The 26,923-nt window shown below is 40.8% G+C and overlaps 1 pseudogene across 1 annotated transcript in view; it reads right to left on the bottom strand.

Annotated features, from left to right (window-relative positions):
• Positions 1–26,923, bottom strand: part of LOC148884696 (uncharacterized) — a 234,484-nt pseudogene that overhangs the window by 178,734 nt on the left and 28,827 nt on the right. The window contains exon 4 of the transcript XR_016118338.1: positions 16,156–16,268. The product of XR_016118338.1 is annotated as an uncharacterized LOC148884696 (transcript). The remainder of the gene's footprint in view (positions 1–16,155; positions 16,269–26,923) is intronic.

Here is a 26,923-nt window from a genome sequence, read left to right as displayed (position 1 = left end):
GCAGGGGCCCGGAGAAGGCTGAAACATGAACCGCCGTGTACCAGCCATTAGGATCAGAGCGAGCGCGGCTATGGTTTCTGTGCCGCCCCGTATGGCGTCCAACGGCAGGCCTTGTATGCGAGCCAGCGGCACGATTGACTGATGTATCCTGTGCGGCTGTGCAGCGCTCAGTGGAGCAAAGAGTAGTCCCAGCCGGGGACTACCTCTCTACGCGCCCCCTCGGGCCCACCCCGCTCCCATCAATCTTGAGGCTGGGAAAGACCTGACACGGCAGTGCCAGCTTGAGGAAAAGAGGGAGGTAGACCAATAGGCTCAAACCGAAATAAACGCAATCGGGGAAGGTGGGGAGTGGGGGGGGATAAAGTCGGACCGTGAACGCCGCACGGGAAGAGTGGGATTGTTTGAAGTCTGTTCAAGCGTCGCAACGCCGTTACGCGGGCGGCATCGCCTAACCGACCTCGTGAGTCGCATACGTCAGGTTGTCATCACATAAGCTTTGAACTCAAGTGCGAAATGTTTTAGGACTATCCCACAAAATCGGCCTCCGGGAAATAAAAAAAAATGAAATGTACAGTAAAGTCTCGTTATATCGATATTCAAGGGAGTCCGAAAAAATATCGATATAACCGGGACTATCGATGTATCCGACCCTGTTTGCATGTAATTTTCTCTGTGCGTGCATAGAAATAGTATCGATATAACCGGGACTATCGATATATCCGATATCGATATAACGACACTTTACTGTATATAGACTGTATATACAGTGATACATTGGCTTACGAACTTAATTGGTTCCCAGACAGAGTGTGTAATGTGAAAAATGTCTATCCCAAACATACATTCCCCATAGGAAACCATTAGAATGAGGATAATCCGTTCCCAGGTCCCCATAAAACATAATGTTCTACTTTCTAAGCCTTCAAAACTACACAAAATATACCTTAATTTATGTATAATAAATGTGCGATGGTATTATAATTAAAGGAATAAACTGTACCGTATAATAAGTCGTTTTATTTACCTTTGTGATGGTCGTTGATGGCTTGATGGAATGGAGTGGCCGGTTTCATCAGCATTAAACACTTGTAGGTGCTTTCTCTGCGATAATTTTACCTTGTTCCTCATCAAGTGTGTTCTGGTTAGCTGGGTTGATAGCTTTTTGCATCAAGTGTATAGATGGTTTGTGCAGGTTATTTGGGGAGCCTGATTGATGGGCTATTTTAACCTTGCAGTCTACACTCTGCTCAAAGTTGAAACGATCCAAGTTTCAAGTTGTTTCCTATCCATTTTCTTACTGTTTCTCTGTCATCTGCCTGTCTCTCTTTAATGTTTAACCCATCTCCGCTCACTGCTGCGTTCTTGACCAATCACGTGGCTTTAACCGAAGACTGGGGGTGGGGAATAGACGACCAAAAAAAAGTCTATCTATCAAGCTAGCTTGCTTGATTGATAGATAGATCAATAGATCGATAGATATAAGAAAATCAGTTACAGGTCACATGTCACAGTTACCAAATTCATTTCCGCAAGTGTGTACATGTGGTGCTTAGACGTGTCTCAGAATACTAAAGAACTGCATTAAATGTCAGAATAAAATTAGTAAATGAATTTAATTGTCAGTATAATAAATATATATGAAATGGCAATTACGTCGTTATTCATACCGCCAAGTAGCTAGCTTTTGGCAAAAATGTTTGATATCAACACTGTGTCTGCAACTGCATTGCATCACAACAAGTGTGATTCTGATGCCTAATTTAGCATCCTAGGAGTGCCACACCAAAGGTTCCGTTGAAACAGAACATAAGTTCTAAAAAAGATCCGGCTTGATCTCAAGCGTAGCTCACGCTTTGGCCCTTGAGAGTTCAAAACTGATGGCAAAAACAGAGCAGGAGGGAGTTGTCGGCGCCCAACAAAAAAAGCCCTTGTGGTGCGAACATTCGCGGTTCCAGAAGACTGTTGCACGACATCCCATAATTTGACACGGTCGAGGTGAGAGCGAATGTCTGCTGTGGTCTTGCTGCACTGACAACGTCCTCTAATTCGACATTCCACAAGACTCTACCGAGGAGGAATTAAAATGATTTAAGAGACATTTAAAGTATAGCTCTGTTTACTCGCCGCCACTCGGGGCGCTGGCAGAGGAGGAGCTGTGGCCTTCGATGGCGGATGAAAGCACACATGTAAATGCTATTTCCCGGTTTCCGACTCGGGACGGGGCCGAAGGACGCTGAGAAAGGTGAGAAATAGTTGTCGGCCTCCTCTTGCGTCCACCGTGACTCCAAAAGCTCGGAGACGCGTAAGGAATTTCTCATGCCTCACAGGGTAAAAGAGTCTGAGATGCAGAATTACTCTCTTAACTTTACTGCTGATACACTCGACTTTGGTCCGTGTTATTAACGTTGGGGCACAATCACTGGATTCATGTCATTCCGGCACAATAGGATCATAATAATAATACATTTCATTTATAAGCGCCTTTCAAAACTCTCAAGGACACTTTACAGTCACAGGATATTTTTTCTCTGCGGGTGAGCAGTGGCAGCCACACGCACCAGCGTTCCCTCAACCCAGAAGTAACATAAATTAAAATTAAAAAATAAAAAAAAACTAAATAACAAACTCCTTTCATCACTTTGCTGCTCTGAAATATAAATTTCTTCACTGCGAGACTAATAATGGATAATCCTATTAAATCCAATTTTAAATATCTCATTTTACAAAGCCACATTCATATCCTGTAGGCAGTCAGGAGTGTTACATATTGACTCACACGACTTACCTTCGCGGGCCAAATAAAATGATGTCGCGGGCCATATTTGGCCCTCAGGCCTTGGGTTTGACACCGTTGCTGCTAATTGAAACGGCGTTTGCTGGCTTTGCTAGATCAATGTTGTATTCAGGCTTCGTGTTCAACCAAAACAACCGAGGGATACTTCCTTCACGCTAGCTAGCTATACGTTTTTCTGGTCTGTACGGACCGGACGGACTTGCCCATGCTCTAACCAACAGTTTGTCTGGTGACAACAGTGGCCGATGCTCTTCTTGGTGACGCCAATATCTTTGGCGGCCATCATTTCTGCTCAATGTGAATCGACAGTACTGGAAACGCACTTTGGCCAATGACAGACGATGATGCCAACGCCTGGTGGCATTGTCAGGTACCCTTGTAGAGGTCATACAGCAGACCGCACTGATAAAAATGGTTTCGAATGGCGTGACATCGGGCTGTCTCTCACCTAGCTTTAACATGCCTGGAGTTGAGTCGCATTTATCATCTGGTTTCTTGGGGGATTTTTTAAAAAGTAGAGGTCTTCATCATGGGGTGCATGTTACACAGAAAATCCCAATGACATGCTAAGAGTTAGCATAAAAAAGTTTGGGTTTTCCAATGCTTGGAGTCAATGGATATTTGTTGAAACGGCTTTAGCTAGCTAGCTAAATATTTGCCATAAATATAACAGGACTCTTGTAGGCCAGATTCAAAAACAGAATGTGCGATATTCAGCAAAAGCCTCAAAGTTACAATCTGGAAGATTGTAGAGCATGACCTGCTCATCGAGGAAAAGGAGATTAGGCCGGAATGTAGCTGTGTCAACAAATAATAGTTTTGACAATGACTTGTTATTGGCTGAGCTATAAGTAGAACCGTCTGATAGTTTGTGTTTTTTTCTTTTTTTAGGCTAGTCCATTCTAGCGAGGCGGCTCCAATTTTGGCTCCTTCGAGGCGAGAGGAAGCTGTGGAAGGAAATGAAGCGAGCAAGACTGAATGAGGCTCGCAGAGCTGGCGAGGAGAGTTAGTTTACAGTGCAATCAGCATTAAGGAAATTGGTTTGCACTAGCGCTGAGAGTTGAGCGAGGTGATTGATGCTAAGCTAGGCTAGCGGGTGGGGGGAAGGAAGTGGGGAAATTAGCAGAAGGCCAGGGCACAGAGAGCTGTCAACTACTTCCTGGTCAAGGCGCCGTGTGAAGTGTGCTTCCTGCCGTCAGCCCTCGTGTGAAGTACGCTAGGCACACTTTTGAGAGAGTTTCCAAAGCTTTTGTGTTCGAAAGAAAAGGAGCTGATTGGACTTGAAGACCGACGCTTATTCAGTTGGGAAAAAATAAATTAGCTCGCATAGCATGGGAAACATTTACTCATAGCATAAAGCTAATATAGTAACAGTCTCTGAAACTCGTGATAAAAAGTTAGCGGACACCAGGGCAGACACCTCTGAAAAGTTGGCTGCCCCATTTTTCACAACTTGAAACACAATAAGATGACTAATCGCAAAAAAAAACATTGTTGCGAAGTATAAAGGTTTGTTTTTTAATTAAGGAAGTACCTACCACAAATGCTCCCTTGCTTAATTTATGGTAAATATCCCTTGCTGAAGATTTTGCTCCAGTTGTCGTTTGTCCTCATGGTGCACAATGCAATGTTTGTGTTGCATTGTCTGCTAAATGCCACGTGGCTCCTCTTTTAAGCGCCTTTCAAAACTTTCAAGTACACTTTACAGTCACGGTATAGTCCGAAGCACGAAACAGGCTTCTGATTGGCTGCCGTGCCGAGAAGGAACGTTCGTTTGGCAATTTGCACGGCAGCCAATCAGAAGCCTGTTTTGTGCTTCGGACTATACCGTGACTGTAAAGTGTACTTGAGAGATTTGAAAGGCGCTTAGAAAGAGTAGTCCACGTGGCTTGTAGCGGTTTGCTTGTAGCTTTTGCTTTATTGAATAAAACAAACGTTTGATTTGAAAAAAAATGTTGAAGAAGTTGTCAGCCACCCGGGCCGAGACGTTTTGAAAGTTGTACGCCCGACGTAAAAGTTGTACGCCCCGGGCCTCCGGGCAGACGTTATTTCAAACACTGATAGTAAGCAGCTTATAAAGCTATGCCGCGAAGCTAGCTCATGATTCGTGACATTTAGTACCAAAAAAATAAATCAATAATACTGAAATAATAAAATACATTATTATTCAAAGAAAGTAAAACAGTTTTTGGTCACAGTCTAAATCAATTTTCCTAGCATAAAAAAAGCTCAGGTCATGCGGTATGAGAATTTCGCACCACACTGTAATTAGCACAATGTACGCAAATGTACAAGCAACATGGGCTCGCAGCTGTTGAATGAAAAGTGAATGAGCTACTGTTCTCACGCCGTAGCCCAAAGACATTATCCCAAGGGGTGGGGACACACACAAAACGACACACAAAACAACAGCATTCCAACTTTCTAATGATTAAAAAGAAAAAAAAAAATCCCCACCAAAAATAGTCAACATATCACAGAACATTTGGACACAGTCACGTAGCATGGGAGGCTGTTTGGTAGAATGTTGTACAGGAAATACTCCCCCCCCCAAAAAAAAAAAAAAAAATTATATATATATATATATATATATATATATATATATATATATATATATATATATATATATATATATATATATATATATATATATATATATATCTACAGAAAGTAGAACATTATGTTTTATGGGGACCTGGGAACGGATTATCCTCATTCTAATGGTTTCCTATGGGGAATGTATGTTTGGGATACACACTTTTCACATTTCACACTCTGTCTGGGAACCAATTAAGTTCGTAAGCCAATGTATCACTGTATATACAGTCTATATACAGTAAAGTCTCGTTATATCGATATCGGATATATCGATAGTCCCGGTTATATCGATGCTATTTCTATGCACGCACGGAGAAAATTACATGCACACAGGGTTGGATATATCGATAGTCCCGGTTATATCGATATTTTTTCGGACTCCCTTGAATATCGATATAACGAGACTTTACTGTATATACAAAAAATAAAAAGTTATGAATCGTAAAGAGGAATAAGTAACCACTCACACATCGCTTCTCTGGATTTGTGTCACTTTATCCATTTGTTTTGGGAGTCCATGTTGTTGGAAACTAGCAATGTCCTTTTTTCAGAGTGTTTCTGACACAAATCTTTGCAAGAGCAACGAAACCTGAGCAGGCGCAGTGACTCATCCCCAAACTGTTTTCAAATCAAATGATTTAAGGGTCCTAATGTGACAACCATGTGCAGAATCACACTGGGACTTGGACTTGTTTCCGTATGCAAAGACGCTCAACGTCCCAAAAGGGAAAAAGTAGTGTTGTTGGGAAGTAACGAAGTACAAATACTAAAGTACATTTTTCAGGTGCCTTGGGACTCACTAGTCTGCTAAAGGCTACATGGGAGAAAAAAATATATGTTCAGGTTCTCATCTTTATTTTTCTGATCCTGTTTTATGTTGCTCATAAAGGACCCATACCAAGTTCAGACCTGACTGCCTGAATTTAAATAAAATAAAATAAATAAAGGACAGTTTACTTTGACTTTTGGACAAAGTATTAATATAGGTATTGCACATCACTCAAGTCATTGTTCCATGTTTAGTAGTATTACACAAATTTACTTTAAATATCAAAACTACTTATGTACAGAGTGTAAGTACCTTCACTGCCACTAAAAGATAGCTCATCATAAAGAAGTCTTGACCTCCCCCACCCTGCCCACCACTCCCTCCCTCTCCTAGCATCAGCAAACTTGCCTCGGCACACAAACAGTCATCACGTCATGAGCCAGCGCAGTCTTCGGGGCAGCGTGTCAAAACTTAGCCCGGCGCTTGCCAACAGTGGTGCCACGTCAAGATCTTGACAATAGCAAGCGCAGACTTAGCGCAGTGTACACGCGGCGTAATTAAGCGACGGAGGACATGGCAGCGAGGACGAAGAGACGTACTCGTGCCCTTGATACTCGGGTGTTGGCGTTGACGGCATTTTTACTGACAGCTTCATCTCGTCGCCTGCCCCAAGAACGTCCTACATCTCCTGACGTGCGCTTTACTCATCGCTGCCTCAGCGTGATGAGGAAGGTGGAGGGCGGGGGGGCAATTGTTGTGTGTGTGTGTGTGGTTATGGGGTCGGGAGGGTAGTGTTTCCGGCAACCTAACCGAAGCTATTTGGCATCTAAACGGATATATTTGTGTATTTTTCAGCACTGTTTGTAACACCTTGAGATGCACAATAGGAAAGTAGCAATTGCCGTCAATGAAGTGTTAGAAGTGACATTTGTGAGTGAACGTGGACTCTTCTTCAAAATCATCCGAAGAGCTTCGTCAGAAAACTAAAGTTGTGCTGGTAACTCTGGCGTTATATATATATCTGTCATGGACAGATGTCTGGCACCGCTACCGATGTCCATTAGGAAATAAGAATGATCATAATAATACATTTCATTTTTAAAGCTCCTTTCAAAACTCTCAAGGTCATTTTACAGTCACAGGATACATTTTTCTCTGGGTGACCAGCGGCAGCCACACGCGCCAGCGTTCACTTAGCCTGGAAGTAACTCAAATAGTAGATATAAAGTTAGCTAGCTAGCTAATAGAGACGCAATAGCTAGCTATATAGCTAATAACAAGCCAGCTACACAGCCAACAGCCAGCTAGCTAGATAGCTGATCGCTAGCTAGCCAGGTAGCCAGCTAGATAGCCAGCTACATAGATAGGTAGCTCGATAAATAACATGTGAAGAAAGGTCTTCAGAGAAGTACAGATGACGGCTAAAGCAACCTTTTCATCGATGGACCACTCCTGCACGACTGAGAGCTTACGCAGACGTATGGACATTTGAAGTGAACCCGTCTTTTCAAACACCCAGCCTTCCTTCCACTTCCAGGAGATATTGAGTTCAAGTCCCATCCCTTTCTTCTCCTTTTTTTCCTCAGTGTCTTGATTTATCTGATGGAAGGAATTCTACACAAGGCCCGGGCTCCGGTGGTATCCCTTCGCTGTAACCTTCCCCCCCGACCCCTCACCAGATGTTCCGCTCTCCTAGCACGCTAATGTTCATCCCCAAATCCCCCGTACAAACATATCAAGTGCTCGCTACATGTTTACGCTAGCCACCGGCTGACATAAGCGACAGGGCCGGCGACATAAGTGTTTTAGGGGGGCGGGGGATGGGAGGAAGACAGACGGACGGACGGACGGAGATGTCGGACATATGCTCGGGCCAGCTGACGACATGCCGATGACCTGGAGGAGTAAGTGGAGATGATGGTACTGGTGGTTGGGGGTGAGTTGGGGGTCCTGAGATGGGGATTGATCACTCCTGCAAATGTTGTAATGGCTGATACTTTAAGATGGACCGCAGCATCTGCATTCATTTTTTTTGCGCAGAAGGTTTTCTGTGGTGGCACGGATTATACACTGGGGAAAACATATGACGTCTCATGTGACATAATTTGACTCCATTTATTTCCCCTATACAGTGATACCTCGGTTTACGAACCCCTTGGCTTACGAACGTTTTGGTTTATGAACGTTACATTGATGACAATTTTACATCGGCATACAAACTATTTTTCGGGATACGCACGGACCTGCCATAATGAGTGATGTGTCGTTCGCGAACGAGCCCGTTCTCCTAAAAGAAAATGGCAGCCGGCTTGTTTCGGTCCTCTATTCTCCACCCCAGTCGTCGGTTAAAGCCACGTGATTGGTCAAGAACGCAGCAGTGAGTGAGGGGGGCGTTTACAGATAGATGCGATTCTCCAAAAAAGAAAATGGCTGCTGACATTTTTTTTGTCATCTATTCCCCACCCCCAGTCTTCGGTTAAAGCCACGTGATTGGTCAAGAACGCAGCAGTGAGGGGAGGTGGTTTAAATTTTAAAGAGACAGGCAGACGACAGAGAGAGTGTGACAAAATTGAGAGAGAAACAGTGAAATTTGGACTTTGATAGTTCAAAGGCAGAGTGTAGACTGCAAGGTTAAAATATCCCATCAATCAGGCTTCACAAATAACTCGCACAAGCCATCTGTACACTTGATGCAAAAAGCTATCCTCCCAGCTAAACAGAACACAATTGATGAGGAACAAGGTAAAATTATTGCAGAGAAAGCACCTACAAGGGTTGTTCCTCATCAAGTGTTTAATCCTGATGAAACCGGCCACTCCATTCCATCAAGCCATCAACGACCATCTTCTTCTTTTCCTTTCGGCTTTTCCCTTCAAGGGGTTGCCACAGCAAATCAGTGTAAAGGTAACTAAAACGACTTTATTATATAGTACCGTTTATTTCTTTAATCATAATACCATAGCATATTTATTATACATAACATAAGGTATATAGGTATAAGGTATATTTTTTGTAGTTTTACATCTTAGAAAATAAGAACGTAGAAAATTATGTTTTATGGGGACCTGGGAACGGATTATTCTCATTTCAATGGTTTCCTATGGGAAATTATTTTTTGGGATACACACTTTTCGCCTTACACACTCTGTCTGGGAACCAATTAAGTTCGTGAGCCAATGTATCATTGTATCAGGAATTCCGCGACTCCATCCGCAATTCATTTCAGACATTTGAATAATCTCATTTTCTTCTTTTACTTCTAGGTTCTGATTGGTTTAATGGATTTTCCAGTGACACCTGTTTATTTATTTTTCCATTCTGGGATGTCATCCCCGATCTTTCCCTGCATCCATCCCAAGGACTGTCCAGAGCAGACAGCCTAAATGTAAAAAGGCGTAGGAGGAGAAGAAGCAGCGGCAGCCGGTGACACTGCCCTCCCGGTGACCTCCTCCATGACACAATGAGCCCCAAATGGCAGACATGAGCGAGGATCAAGTGCTTCAAAGCAGAGATAAACCCCAACAGGCCTCTCTTTCAATGATCAAGTGGTTTTTTTTTTCGTATAGAAATTATGTTGCTACCATGACACCTGGATTGCTTAGAGCCAACACCTCATTGGGATAATGGATGAGGGTATATATAGACCATAGTTGGATTACCAAAGATGTTTGAAACTGGGCATATAAAGACCATAGTTGGATTACTAAAGATGATTAAAACAGGGCATGCATTGTTTTTTTTGTTGCCGAGTGTAAATTACTTGTGGTTTTGAAGGTGGGACTTGAGTCAAACGGAGTCACATGTCCTCATCCGAAAAGCTTCGTCAGTGAACTAAAATTTTGCTGGTAGCTCTGGCCCTATATATACAGCATATGCTTAATGTCCAGAGGTGCTGGTGCCAGACCTCTGCTTTGATAGGTCACTGTTCTACGGTTCGGGGGAGCAGAGGACTATTCCCTGAAGCTAATCTTCCACGTCGTTTTATTTTCTCGGACTTCTGTCATCTGGTCAATGACGACACATCCGCCGGTCTTAACAAAAGCGCTCCCAAAACAGCTAGGATTTTCTCTTTTCACCCCTACCAACTGTGCGAGCCCATTGGTGCAGGCCAGCAGACCATTAGGTGCCGTCCCAAAGATTAAAGAATGTTTTTGTTTTTACTTTTGATTCATGCTCTATTAACAAATGACCCTATCAAATACAGTTTAAGATTTAATTGGGATAAAGAGCCTGTTTACCACTCAGGTTAAGTGACACAATATCTAAGATACCAAACTTGATTATAAGAGCGCAAAATTAGCCATTGTGTGGCTACATACGGTCGTTGCTGTGACTGAACAGAGACTACGACCTAAGAATAATCAGATGACCCATCTTATTTGACTTTTGCTCCAATAACTTTGGATTTGCTTGCAACTAGAAGGTTCAGATTTCATAAATAGTTAAATTGTGGGTCAATACAAGTCGAGGCAGGTTGAAACGGCTGTAGAAAAATGCCAGGTGTGATGTGTGATGTCAGGGTTTCAGCTAGGATGAAAGGAAAAGTGTCCAAAACGGTGGTGAGACCAGCTATGATGTTTGGACTGGAGAGAGTGCCACTGAAGAAAAGACAGGAAGAAGATCTGGAGGTAGCAGAGCTGAAGATGTTGAGGTTTTCTTTGGGAGTCACCAGGTCTGATAGGATCAGGAATGATACATCAGAGGGACAACTCATAGAGAGAAAGTCAGAGACACCAGACTGAGATGGTTTGGACATATCCAGAGGAGAAAGTGACCATATCGGGAGAAGGATGCTGAGCCTTGAACTGCCAGGCAGGAGACCGAGAGGAAGACCAAAGAGGAGGTTTATGGATGTTATCAAAGAGGACATGAAGGTAGCTGGTGTAAGATAAGAGGATGCACAAAACCGGGTTAGATAGAGGACACTGATTCGCTGTGGTGACCCTAGGAAAAGAAGAAGAAGACGAAGTCCACAGTAGTACAGACCGCATAGAACGTGTTGAAGCTAAAGTCTCTAAGTCAATGGGCGTACAGAGCTAAATGACAACCGAGCTTATTGTCTGATCAATTTGATGAACAAAGTACATCGCAAGCTACCGCAACGGCGGATAGCGGAGTTAAGCTAGCGAGGCTTGCCCATTTGAGAGCCTTCCAATGCAAGGCGGACACGCTCACCTTGGTTTCTAGTAGTCATCTGTATTCCGTAGCCACTGCGGCGGAGAACCAACCACTTGCATTGATTTCTTCTTCCCCTTTATCGTAATGGAAGTATGAAAGGTTTGAGTGGTTCCCATTTATGAGCGACGCCTTCCTCGACTACTTAGCCCCGAGGCTACTGAATGGATTGAAGGCAACGAGGGCAACCAAAAGCTGTTTGCTAAACACTTGGCTACGCTTGCGTTAAAAAAAAAAAAAAATGAGTCTGCGTCTTATATACCTCGACAAATATTAGCTTTGGACTCGTTTCAACTTTGATAGTTCAAAGGCAGAGTGTAGACTGCAAGGTTAAAATTCCCATCAATCAGGGAGCACAAATAACCCGCACAAGCAATTTGTACACTCGATGCAAAAGGCTATCAACCCAGCTAAACAGAACACAATTGATTGAGGAACTAGGTAAAATTATCGCAGAGAAGGCACCTACAAGGGATCATTCCTCAAGATGGTGAAAGAAGAAGGCTACATTCCTCATCAAATGATCACTCCCGCAAATGTTCACTCCTGCATTTAATACAACTAATATTAGCTTGAATTTGACTGCACTGCCGTTTTCGAGTCGTTTAATGATAGATGATTGCGGAATTGTGACTCACGCAAGAATTCAGCCGGCGTTGCTGCTACAGGAACTATCGTAAACCCGGGATGCCCTGTATAATGCAAGTTCCCGGTAACTGATGTCAAAACAACAAAGCTTCGGGCGGCCTAAGACTTTTGCACAGTGGTGTGCATATGCCGAAAGCTATTAATTTCCCTATTAGGCTCTTTTGAACATTGAGAGCGGAAAAAGTCGACGCTCATATAACAATCTTAAATCATGTCGAGACGCTTGCATGCTTGTTTTTTTTTTTAACAGGTCGCATAAGCTGCTGTTTCATGTTGGAGTAATGTGAGATAGCTTTCATCTCCAGGTTGACTAGTTCGCTTTATGATGAGCCTAAGCGGAGAAACAGAAGGACGAGCAGTGCTTTTCTTGGTAATAAAGTCAAAAGAGGCGCTGGGTGGGGGGTGGGGGGTGGCGCTCAACCTGTCAGCCCGCAATCTAAATGCATACAGGATTGCTTTTAAAGTGGGTGCTGCTGATATGCTGCTCTGATGTTAAAGCTTGTCTTGGCGGGTGGTAAAAGAAAAAAAAAAATCTCAAAGGAACAAGTTGTCGCTTTCTTCCCCCCCCCAAAAAAAGCCACACATTGTCTTCCCGTGCTGATGTCAAATTGATTATGCTGATCAAAAACTGCATTTGTTTACCCGCCCGCTCCAAACTGTCAGTCAACCATCGGCAGGGATGAGCGCCAGTCACACTAAAAGCCATCTTTTCCGTGTTTTCACCGCATTTGCAGGCCGCGCGGCGGAAAAAGACGCTCCCAGCGGACGTCGTTTCTCCGCCGCGCTGCGGTGTATTAAATGCTTTTTAATGTCATCCGCCTCTCCTGGAAGTTGTCGCGTACTAACAAATCAACAACAATAAGGTTCCTTAATGTCGCCGATGCGGGCCACGGCCACGGCTAAAAGGGTACGCTTCCTGAATAATCCATGCTGGCGGCGGCGGCGGCGGCGATGAGGCGGCTAACGGAAGAGTGGGAAGGAGAGGCCATTTGGCTTTCTTTCCATCGCGTCCCAAGTGTCCTCTGATCCCATCTGTGCGCATGTTGCAAGATGGGACTTTTGTGCGAGCGCTGATGGGAAGATGTAATAGTGATCCAGCTAATCCAGCTAACCCAATGAAGCAATGTGACATGTGCTTACCCCCCCCTTCATTCTCATCTGAAAACACAACTTGGGGCAAAATTGGAGTTTGGCGTGCATTATTCAGCGACATACTTATCGGGAAAAGGCGCATTATTCTGCATTGACTCTTAAAATAAAGTGTAATAAAGGCTCATATGAACCTAATTACAAAAATATAAAAATTATATAGCATATCATATATAAAGTTATTAAATTAGACATTATAATAAAAATACATTTAATTTCTAAGCGCCTTTAAAAAACTCATTAAAATACGAATATATATATATATATATATATATATATATATATATATATATATATATATATATATATATATATATAAGTCAAATTTATGTAACTTTTTTACCTAATTTTACGGAATAATTTTTATGCATTTCTATGTGTGATATATATATATATATATATATATATATATATATATATATATATATATATATATATATATATATATCACATACATCCATATTCATGTTTTATACTATATTTAATATAGTCTAATTTTATAATTTTACATTATATATGAAATGTCGTTATATTATCGTATATTATATATACAATACAACCTATATTTTTGAATTTGGTGCTATCACACATACATATTAAAATAAATGTAAATTATTCTGTAAAATTGTGTACAATATTTTAATACATTATATATATATATACACACACACATATACACACACACACACATATATATAATATATATATATATATATATATATATATATATATATATATATATATATATATATATATATATATATATATATATATATATATATATATATATACACACACACACACACACAGTATAATAGAACATACGAGCAGGGATTACCTATCTTATTTAAGATAAAGCTACTTTACAGAATAGGTCCTCTTTTAATCGCTATTATAAAATGTAAAATTGAATTGCATTGAATCAGTAACTTGAACTATTTTCTATTTTGGTTCTTTTATCGTAATTACGACGATCATTAAGTGATAGCCTTGTGAAATGACATCCGCAAAAAAAAAATAATAATAATAATAATAATACTCAATGTTTTGAATGATGCCAAAGTGTCGTTCCAAATGTATGCTGACGACGATATTTATAGTTTATGTTTGAGAAAGTTCATGTTTGTATACGCATCCCCAGCATGGTATCGAGTAGTAGAGATTATGTGTAGCGGGAATGGTGCGGGGGGGGGGCGGGGAGGGGGTTGATGGGGGGCCTGGGGGGGGGCTACACGAGGGGTCATCAGTGAGTGTTTGGAGCTTGAGTTACAAGGCCAGCATCTGCCATCCGGTCATCAGGCCCTCATATCCATCACTGGGCCATGGCGTGGTGCAGCTCGGCGTTTGTAAAAACACCCAGAGGAAATGGAGTCTCTGGGCCAGACAAGAATAAAATTAGCTTGATGACTAAGTTCCTTCTCGGGTCCCAGCGGGAAAAGAACTCTGCCATTTGTTTTCATTACTTCCCTCGGCTCGAGAAGCAGCGCCGACATTATGTATGCGTGTGTGTGTGTGTGCCTCTGTGGGAGTGTGTGAATTTTTTTTGTTTGTGTACATGCATGTTCAGGGGTCGACGAGCCTGTCCCAAAAATGGCCATTTCGTCATTTCCACTATTGGGTTTTAGTCTAATGTATTCCACTTGTAAAAAATCCAAATCTGATCCAGCATGTGTAATATTTGTGCTCGGCCTCGCCGTAGGTGACATTAGCGTTTTTGGACCTGTTCCACATGAATCCCTCATGGCCTACAAAATATCCTTCTGCTACTTTATTGCACTGCCCCCCCCCCCCCCCCCAACCGCCTCACAAATGAACTTCTTATAAACACGAAAGGTTGTAAACATTGATTTGCTCACAAATGTGTTTTCATTCATACTACTTACGTGTATGACCTCAAGAGTCCCGAAATCCAGTTTATTTGGAATATTAGCTATCATTTAGCTATCTAGCTGGCTAGGTAGCTATCTATTAGCGACTGTATCTATTCGCTAGCGAGCTAGCTTTCTATCTAGTTGAGTTACTTTGGAGTTGAGTGAACGCTGGCGCGTATGGCTGCCGCTGCTCACCAACAGAAAAACTTATCATGTGACTGTAAAGTGTCCTTGAGAGTTTTGAAAGGCGCTTAGAATGTATTAATATTATTATTATTATCTAACTAACTAGCTATCTAGCTAGCTAGCTATTAGATATTTAATAGCTAGCTGGCTAGCTTTCTATCTATTTGAGTTACATCCGGGTTGAGTGAACACTGGCGCGTGGAGCTGTCGCTGCTCACTCACAAAAAAAAAAATATCATGTGACTGTAAAGTGACCTTGAGAGTTTTGACAGGTGCTTATAAATGATATCTATTATTATTATTATTATTATTATTATTATTATTATTATTATTATTATCTAACTAGCTATATAGCTAGCTAGCTATCTATTAGATATCTAATAGCTAGCTGGCTAGCTTTCTATCTATTTGAGTTACATCCGGGTTGAGTGAACACTGGCGCGTGTGGCTGCCGCTGCTCACCCACATAAAAATATATATATATCATGTAACTGTAAAGTGACCTTGAGAGTTTTGAAAGGCGCTTGTAAATGAAATGTATTATTATTATTTCTGTAAGTAGTCCTAAAAGTCAATATTCTGTGGGTCCTGGAATTCAAGTGACAATGACAAAAACCCTGGCACTGAAGTGGACATGTTTTTGCACATCGTCTGGCAGTGAATAAGTTAAATTGAGTGAGTACAATACCCGCTTGGATGTCCGTAAATGGCAACTATGTTAGTTTCAGTTTTTGTTTCTTTTGTTTTTTTTTCTGTTTGTTAAATCACTATTTTTCCACCAATTCCTCTCCAGCGTTCGGAATCCATCGACTAATGAGTTTCCCTGTCAGTCCACTCTCCCAGATTAGTTCCAGCTTTTACCCGCGGTGCCATTCAGAGGTGAAGTGAAGACATCTTGTAGCCCTTTTTAAAGCATGTAGCATTAACACCTTTGCCCCCCTTGTGTAAACCCTCGGAGTACTGACCTGCAGCTCTTTGGGATGCAGCCGTGTGGAACGTGTGCACGGCCCGCCCGGCGTTGCACTTCTCCACTCACACCTCCGCCAGAAGGAAGGGATCAGGAAAGGGAAGATTGGACCTGATGGAGAAAAGGAAAGTGGGCCATCAGTCGAGGTCTTGAAAGCTGACGTGTGGCAATTACATGAGAAATTGCTCATAGCAGTGTACAGTGATACCTTGGCGGACGAACTTAATTGCTTCCCAGACAGAGTGTGTCAGGCGAAAAGTGTGTCTCCCAAAAATTAATTTCCCATAGGAAACCGATAAAATGAGAATAATCCGTTCCCAGGTCCCCATAAATCATAATTTTCTACTTTGTAATCTTTAAAACTACACAAAATATACCTCATTTCATGTATAATAAATGTGCTATGATATTATAATTAAAGAAATAAACTGCACGGTATAATAAAGTTGTTTTATTGACCTTTGTGATGGTCGTCGAAACACTTGAGGAACGTAGCCTTCTTCTTTCACCACCTTGAGGAATGATCCCTTGTAGGTGCTTTCTCTGTGATAATTTTACCTTGTTCCTCATCAATTGTGTTCTGTTTAGCTGGGTTGATAGCTTTTTGAATCAAGTGAACAGATGCTTGTGCGGGTTATTTGTGGAGCCTGATTGATGGGAATTTTAACCTTGCAGTCTACACTTTATCAAAGTTGAAATGAGTCCCAATGTCAGTGTTTTCTATCCATTTTGTCCCTCTCTCTGTCGTCTGCCTGTCTCTTTAATGTTTAAACCACTTCCCCTCACTGCTGCGTTCTTGACCAATCACGTGGCTTTAACCGACGACTGGGGGTAGGGAATAGAGGACCAAAACAAGCCGGCTGCCATTTTCTTGTTAGGAGAACGGGCTCGTTCGCGAAGGACACATCACTCATTGTGGCAGCTCCATGTGTATCCCGAAAAATAGTTCATATGCCAAGGTAAAATTTTCATCAATGTAACGTTCGTAAACCGAAAAGTTGGTAAGCCAAGGGGTTCGTAAACCGAGGGATCACTGTACATGAGAAATTGCTCATAGCGCAGTGTATTATCAAAAGAAATTATCAATAAGAAATCACACTAAATTGATCTTATTTGCGTTTAAAAAGACATGTAAACAACGGTGATTTTCGCACCATCTTGTTGGATTTTGCCGACGTCACACAGCTGCGCTTGTGAATAATTGAAAGAACGGGTGAGAGTTGTCATTTAAGGGCCACCATTAGTGAGGACACAGGAAAACCACCTCTTACTAAAAACATCAAAAATTCATGAGCTCAGTAAAGAAACCGGGTCACGTGACGACGCATAATCCGGACTTTTGAAGAAACACGCGTTTGGTTCCTGTTCAACATGCTCTCTGGAGGATTCAGTGTTCTCACTTAATCACGGGTAAAAGTGGGAAATTTGCCTTCATATTGAAATGTTTTCCATCGATACGACAGGCTATTTTCATGCACGCCATCCGGCTGAGTGTTTTCCTAGTTGACACTTTGCCACAACCGCAACCGGCAAGGAGAGAGGCACACTCTCGATATCGCTGAGTGAGAGCTAAAATCTGCCTGCACTGAGTATAGCACCAAAGCTGTGATACCACTGTGAATAATATAACATTTGAACATTAGTCAATGTGTCCAAACCTGCTAGCTCGCATGCTAACTGACAGCTAGCGCTTTCTCACAACAACTTGCATTTGATTTTTCATTGATTTTCTCATATGGAATGGTGACAAAATTGTTCTATTTTTTTCTTTATACAGATACTCCCCTACTTACGAACATTCAAGTTATGAACGACGGTACATATGCATATTTTTGAAGTAACATATGTAGTATTCTCTCCAGTTTTTTTAGATACACACTTTTCGCCTTACACACTCTGTCTGGGAATCAATTAAGTTCGTAAGTTGAGGTCTCACTGTCTTCTCTCCACTTGTAGATGTACTTATATTTAAAAAGCATATACAGTAAAGTCTCGTTATATCGATATCGGATATATCGATAGTCCCGGTTATATCGATACTATTTCTATGCACGCACGGAGAAAATTACATGCAAACAGGGTCGGATATATCGATAGTATATCGATAATGAATTCGATATAATGAGACTTTACTGTATTTTATTAAATGTTTATTTTTCAGTACAAACCAATACATACGTATATAAGCCTTAAACATACATTCCATACAAAATATCGCACGTAAGCAACTTACGAACAAATTCACCTTACGAACGACCGTTCGGAACATATCTCGTTCGTAAATTGGGGAGCGTCTGTTTAATAATAAACATCTTATCCGGTGCTTTCCCTTCCACTCGCACTGCGATTTGAAACGGCGTTTTTCACACGGACAGCAAAGAAAGCTAAAAATTGAGCAACTATAAATACATACACTGCAGTAGTGGACACAAATACACACATGCACATTTCCAGAGTGAGAGAGAGAGAGAGAACAACATATGTTTTGTGTGAGAGCGCTATAAGATAATGCATTTACATGTGGATCCAGGAGAGGATGGAGAGAAAGCAGACGAATTAAACGACTTCCTTTTGTGGGCTGAAAAAGGGGGGAAGTGATTTTCTCTAATGCATCTCTGTGTTGTGTCCTTGTCCTCCCACCGCACTGACTGTTTGGGGGTCCTGCGAAAACACGGGTCAAGGAGAGTGTGTGTGTATGTGTGTGTAGAGTGGGGGTAAATGAAAAAAAAAAAAGTTTGCCAGTGACAAGGAAGTCAAATAAAGGGAAGAAAAGGTCCATTTCCCTGGCTAAACGTACCCCAGGGAGGCGTAAGGGAGTGAGAGGGAGATCAAGAGTGAGAGGAAAGGTTACGAACCGACAATACTGCAGCAAAAAGCTGCAGATTTACAACTCGCAAGGCCCTAAAGAGCTCTGCCATGCTTATTCCTACAGCCAGTTAAAACAAATTGCGGCCATGTTTCAATCACCCACATCCTCCCTGCGAGCTCATCCGCCCTCGCCAAGCTTTTTGGCCAGCTTTGCCCTCAATGACTTGCGAATAAATACTTCAACTGAGGCGTCTTCATGTAGTGGAAAGTCCCCCCCCTGCCTTCTTCACACTCGTCGCCAAGCACTCTTCTTCACGCCGAGGTCCAAAACCTTTGACCCTCCGAGAATGAGAACGCATGTGGAAGCCGTCCGTGTATGTTTGATTGTGAATTCGAAGCCGGGAACGTAATTCGATCCACTGTTTGATTTGAGAGCGACGTCAAGGTGAAGGAGCAAAAAAGATGGCTTTTGCTCGGAAAGGGGGACACGAATGGGGGTCACAGGAGTGACTTTTTCATGTTGCAGATTAAAAGCAGATGTCAGTGGGATTACATCCCGTCGGTGTCATCACTCACACCCCACCTTTGTTCGCTGGGCGCGTACGCGCACACACTTGGAGAAAGCTCTGAGAAGTTCTCTCTCGCCCCCGAGGAGGTCAAAGGGATGCCAAAAACTGGTGCGATGAAACCACACAGCGCCGCTTTGGCTGGCGGACTCGTTTTCTTCACCCCCTTCCTTTGAGTGCAGACATGGTTTGTTATCGAGTGGAGTACTTTTGCTATTATGGGGACCGAAAAAGACCCCACCGCAGGTTAGTGTGAAGCCGAAGAGGACACAAAAGCAGCAGAAGAAGGAGATCATCGGAAAACACAAACCAAGTGTGCATTTTTTGTGACTTAGCGTCCTAGTACCAGTATGCTAAATCGACCATTGCACCGTGTGGCTAAGGGTGTTTCTGTGTTGTCTCAGCAATAGAAGAGGTTGAAAAACTTCTGTTGATTTGGATTAACGAAAAGCAGCTAGCAGGGGACAGTGTAAGTGAGGGTATTATCGCCAACAAAGCAGGGCAATTTCACTCCAATATCATAAAGTGGAAACTACATCAACGACCATCACAAAGGTAAATAAAACGACTTTATTATATAGTACAGTTTATTTCTTTCATTACAATACAATGACACTTTTATTATACATAAAATAAGGTATATTTTGTGTAGTTTTAAGGCTTATTTTGGAGAAAATTATGTTTTATGGGGACCTGGGAACGGATTATTCTCATTTTTAATGGTTTCTTATGGGAAATAAATGTTTGGCAGACTACCTTTTCACCTTACACACACTTTCTGGGCACCATTTAAGTTTGGAAACTGTACTGTGCATATATACATACATATATATATATATATATATATATATATATATATATATATATATATATATATATATATATATATATATATATATATAATTTCTATTTATTTCTGTATGTTAGATTTTTGGACAGTTGACTGTTGGGTAAGAGGCGGGAGTTGATTTTCTTTGTGAAAGGGGCGGAGGGGTTATTATTGTGTGCGACGATTCGTTTGTAACAACACACACCACTAGTGCATTTATTGTGAAGGAGTCGCAGGAATGTGACGAGTTTTTATGCCACTAAATACTGAATTATGGCGGCACACCGATTCATCTTAATCCACCCCCACCATACACACCCGACTCCTCTCTTCCCTCCCCGAATAGATGCAGTTGAAATATTGCCCGAGAGGACTGGGATTCATTAGGGTTCTGACAAAGCATGGAGAGGATCAAGCTTTTTAAAATATATCTTTCTTCAAGAGAAGTGAGTGTGACATGAAAGATGAAAAAGAAGAAGAGGGGCGGGAGAACTTTGTCCGGAATTCCAACACTTAGTGAATCATTTGGACTTAAATAAACAGAACTATCCACACAGACGCACAGAACGGTAGCACAATGTTAGCATCGGGTTTATTGATCCAAGTGGCTGTTTAGAAGAGGGGGGATATCCACCTATTATTTATGGAAGATTTTGACAACCCATCCTGAAGACAAGCGTAACCAATTTTGCGCAGTTGTGTTTCATAGGCCACATTATGATCAAATATTTCTGCAAACTTTTTTTTTCAATCAACTTTGAATGAGTTTATATATATATATATATATATATATATATATATATATATATATATATATATATATATATATATATATATATATATATATATATATATATATATGAGTTTATACCATATTTTTCCAGGAGAATAAATCAGTGCATATCGTATAGCCAATGGGAGCGAGCAAGCATGCTAATTTTAAATTACATATTGGTAAACACCAAGTTTGAAAGATTTTTTTTTATTATTATTTTTTCAAAAATAATTACTGATTATTTGTGAATCGGTCACCACTTTTGTAAATAAAGAAATAAAGAAATAAAAACATTTTAAACACCATATTTGAAAGTTTTTTTTGCGAATATGGATTTTTTTCAGAAATTACTTATTATTTGTGATTTGGCATTGACCTTTGAATATAAATAAATAAATAAATAAATAAATAAATAAATAAATAAATAAACACATACATACATAAAAATAAATACATAAATGCAAACAAATGAATACAAATTAATTAGTTAATGATTTAGTTAAATAAATAAATAAATAAATAAATAAATACATGTATAAATAAATAAATATGTAATGAAATGACTGATTGAATGAATAATAATAAATAAATAAATAAAAGTTAACAAACGAGTAAAAATGTATAAATTAATTAATAATTAAATAAAATAAATATGTGAATGTATCACACACAGATGAATAAAAATGAATAAATTAATGATTTAAAATAATAAATAAATAAATAAATAAATAAAAGCAAACAAATTAATAAAAATCAATGAGGTAATGATTAAGTAACACAGATAAATAAATAAAAATAACTAAGTTAATTAATTAATTAATGAATTAGTAAATAAAACAAATAACTGATTGAATTGAAAAATTGACTCACTAAATAAATAAATGTAAGCAAATGAATAAAATTTAGTAACTTAATGATTAAAAATAAATAAATAAATAATCTCCCTTCATGAGCTGCGTTACCTATCCATGTTTGAGAGCTTTGTGTGTCCACATTATGGGGTTTAATACTTTTAGTAGTTTCCTATATTAATGACACATACATTACTACACTTTTATCAAATGTCATTTTGCCATTCGTAATCCATAAGTGTCCATCAGCACTGACCTTAGATCAACATTCCACTATAAGGGGACACCATTTACACTTATCATATTTATTGGAGCAGGCTTAAAGTCTCCCCACTAAAAAAAAAACACCCGACTGTGGTGTTATATGGAAGGCAACCAGGCCCAAAGGCTCAGATGGGAGGAAGAGCAGCGCGTTGCTTATTGTTCCTGACAGGAACCACGCCGGGGCTGCGAACCGGGACGCAGCTGCCGAGAACGTCGTCACATCACCAGTCATTTGGACTGGCGCGAAGAGATGGAGGGTCGTGAATGTGTGTCAGAAGGGAAGCGGGGATCAACTATGACTGCGGGTTGTTGTGCGTACGTTGTTATGATGGGAAAACGGGAACAGTTTTGACTGGATGCTTGGCGGAAGCGGTTTTTTTTTTTTCAGGATTTCAAAACGTCATATGATGTCACTATTTGTCTAATTTCTCAACGGCTCTTAAAGCACAACCGACACCTCCGGACAAGTTGTGTCCATAATTTGTAAAATCACTTCAAATGATTTCTACTGAGCGTATTTGACACAGACTCCACGGCATATAGCTATATTTTGCGTTTACGTAAAATATAGCTATTACGCAAAAATAATGAAAGTGAGGAGACGCGCAGCAAACACTGCCCGTCAGCAACTAAGTTTAGTTTCAAAGCAACTTTGTTCCCCTTCTTATCTCGTCATTGCATGCGAGCATGGAGTGCTTTGCAAGAACGCTGCCGAGAGCCCTTAGATCTTCCTCTCGAGCCGCTATCTGCTCACTCTTGAGCCGGCATACGTTTTAAAATATGGCAACGGATATGTACACAGGGAACATTCAGCCCGTTGAAGACATTAGGTGCTGACACACAAGTGGCTCTTTTCTGGGTGACTTCCAAGTCGCCCTCCCTGCCCCTGGAAGAAAAAAAAAACTATTTCACATAAGAAAAACAGCTTTTACAGAAAATTACTCAAAAGGACCTCTTCCCATTTGGTTGCTAATTGCGGGTATTTTTGGTTTCACATCTTGTAAAAGGTACCCCACCACCCCTGCACACACACCCCACCCCTCGCTTCTGTTGTTGAATTTGAGGCGCTGCAAAAACACTCCAGATACTCGACTCGATGGACCAACCGTCAAACATCTTGAGTTGAAAAACATTTCAAGTCAAGGTCATTTTTTAAATCTTGCGCAGCTATGTTATGAAAACAAATCGAGCGGTAGCTTCGCTAGCGGGTGCCTCACCAAACAAGTGTTTGTAGTGATGAACTATTTGCTATCTATTTGCTAGCTGGCTGGCTAGCTAGCTAGCTATCTAACTAGCCATCTGATAGTTATATAGCTATCTAGCTAGCTAGGTGCCAAGCTGGCTAGTTCGCTATCTATTCCGCTCACTATTCGTTTTATATATATATATATATATATATATATATATATATATATATATATATATATATATATATATATATATATACAGTAAAGTCTCGTTATATCGATATCGGATATATCGATAGTCCCGGTTATATCGATACTATTTCTATGCACGCACGGAGAAAATTACATGCAAACAGGGTCGGATATATCGATAGTCCCGGTTATATCGATATTTTTTCGGACTCCCTTGAATATCGATATAACGAGACTTTACTATATATATATATATATATATATATATATATATATATATATATATATATATATATACTTATTTATAGTTAATCTCTGCGTCTTTGTGTTGTTATATTATTTGTTTTTTTTTTTTTTTTTCCAAGATGGCGGCGCGTGAACACGCAGTGGCTGCCCTCTCTCTCCCGGAAAATTGGCATTTTTGTGTTTATTTGTTTGTTAAAGTCATTATAAGTGCCTTGCACGCTAGGTCCGAGAGTACAGTAATTTCATCTGTGCTGTAGGTCATGCATATTAGCATATTTGACAATAAAGCTGACTTTCATTTAGCTATCTGGCTAACTAGCAGTCTAGCTGGCTATCTATGAGCTATCTATTAGCTAGCTAGCTTTTTATCAATTGAATTTACTTCTGGGTAGAGTGACGCTGGCTCATGTGGCTGCAGCTGCTCACCCATAGAAAAACTTATCCTGTGACTGAAAACAGACCTTGAGAGTTTTGAAAGGCACTTATAAATTAAATGTATTATTATTATTATTATTATTATTATTATTATTAAATGTTGTTATTATTATTAGTATTAAGTGTCGTGAATAGTTAAAGGAAACCAGACACCATTTTTCCTGACATCAGAAAAACGTTCTATAGCATCTAAAATACCCAAAACACGCAGGCTGATATTTTTAGTCAAATGCAAAACACCAATAAAAATGATTTAAAAGTCCCAAAACTACTTCAAAATGACATCGGAGATGGCGAGTTTCAGAAGGTCCCGCCCCCTTGTTCGTGACATCACGCCAGGGTGTCTTGCCTTGTTCTAGAATCAAAACAATGGCTTGAGATTCGGAGAAGATGCTTTCTTGTTCCTCATCCAGTTATGAATATGATTCAAATAGTTCTGAAGAAGAAAGCATAAATTTTTGCAATCAATTAAAGAAGTCCTTCCGTATTTAAGTGTTTTCCTTCTAACATCAACACGGATCAACACAAAGTTTTCAGACCAAACAAAGTACCCAAAATGCATTGTGTGTTGCTTTCTCGATCAGGGGCGTTCCTGATGTGACATCACGTCAGGAATCGTCACCAACTCGAAAACAAGACTTCCTGAATATTCAGCGCCAGTCTTAAAAAACATAAAATCTAACTATATACGGTGGAATCTTTCACAAATACACTCAGTAGAAGTCATTTGAAGTGATTTTACAAATCATGGACACGAACTTGTCTGGGAGTCGTCGGTTGTCCTTTAACGTACAGTGGATCCACCCTATAGTATTTACAGGACAAACGGATTGAAAGTACAAATAGGACGGATAGATGAAACATGGCGTTGTTCGTAAGGAACTGAAAAATAGTCATTTGTCGAATTTGCAGCATTATTTGCTGACCACTAATTCGATTCCCGACATCTTAACGGGTCGAGTTACATTTGAACATGGGACATCTCATTTGAAAGCAAACAGGTTAGCGCTAGCGAAAGTGATGCAGTTGGCGGGGCAAAGTGATCATATGACCTGACATCCGTCATTATTGCCTCATAATACATCCAAAGGCCACGTCCTCATGTTTAATATCTCCTCCTTGCCTTGACCCGCAACCCATATTCTGGATTTATATCCCAAATCTGCTCCCTTTGACCTACAATTAACCTCAATGAAAATGCTAAGAGTGTCTTCCGGTCCGCACATATACCCCCCCCCCCTCCCCCTCTCTACAAGTTACGCTCAACCAATAGAAATCAAGGTAATGACGGGGCGAGGAAAAAGAATGTTCTTTCAATAGATAATTAGAGAGATTGGTTTACCAGGGCCACTCAAAGCCCATTCACATGCAAGGGGGGCCGAGACCGGGGCCGCGTAGTCCGCCCGGCCCCCGAAAGGGCTCCCCAGGGAGGCATTGGCCCTCGGCTTCATTTCTCAAAGCAGGTGCCTGGCAGGTAGTCAATGGAGACGGGTGGCGGAGATATACAAGAGAGTCGTCCTCCCGCGCGAAGGGGTCAACATCACAGATCAAGAGTCATGAGCAGAGGTCGCAAGGTCAATGTTTTAGCGCACAAGGAAGCGGCCAGATGACGACCGATGAATCCCGGGACATCAGAACAAATTGGCTAAGAGAAAGGTTCGACGTTAGCGAAATGCTAACATTTAATGAAAAATTAGCTCTGACAAACAACAGGTGGCATTGAGAGCCAGGATTTGACACACTACTACTACTACTACTACTACTACTACTACTACTACTAGTACTACTACTACTATGAGTAATACTACTACGACTACTACAACTACTACTACTACTACTAATAATAATAATAATAATAATTCATTTATAAGCGGCTTTCAAAACTCTCAAGGACACTTTAGAGTGACATGATATTTTTTTCTGTGGGTGAGCAGCGGCAGCCACATGCGCCAGCGTTCACTCAACCCGGAAGTAACAAAGTAAAAAAAAAACTAATTAAATATGACAACACAGAGACTCATTCATTCTTCAGCACTTTCTGTACCCTCTTTTTGACATGAAGCAGTTTTAGATGAAAGAGGAAAGGATCAAAGCGTCCTTTTCAGCAGTGGATCAGGGACGTCATGGTGGAATGTGCGCGTCTACTACAAGCTAAATGTTGAAAGCAAAAAGGCAATGGATATTTGAACACAAATGATTGAACAACACATGTACTGTCAGGATCTTAATAATCATAATATGTAAAGAAATATATTCCTTATATGCCACAAAAAGATGACTCATCGTTATGACATATAGTGTCAGTCGGTATTCTTATCAAAATACATTTCTTTGGCTCGTGAAGCCCCTCCACACAATCCTTCCATGACACCATAAGCTCCAGTAGAATAACCTGTTTGGATGTTATCAATACTAAGACGATATCTGGTCTTGATATGGTTTTGGCAACCACCTCTGGGAACTTCAGCCGCTTCCCCAGATCTGCTTTCAGTTCCCAATCACGTAGCGTTGCCAACAAGCCAGCGGTGGTGTTTTGGACAGTTGTTACAGACTTTTCTCCCCAGCTTTGATGAAAGCGATAGTGTTCCTGACTGAGCGAGAGCTCCTGCTGTG

Source organism: Hippocampus bargibanti, linkage group LG18, assembly GCF_051943395.1.
Source record: "Hippocampus bargibanti isolate YZ-2025 linkage group LG18, ASM5194339v1, whole genome shotgun sequence".
Lineage (NCBI taxonomy): Eukaryota > Metazoa > Chordata > Actinopteri > Syngnathiformes > Syngnathidae > Hippocampus > Hippocampus bargibanti.
The sequence above is the reverse complement of the archived record's forward strand: the minus strand, read 5'-3'. Positions and strand labels throughout refer to the sequence as shown.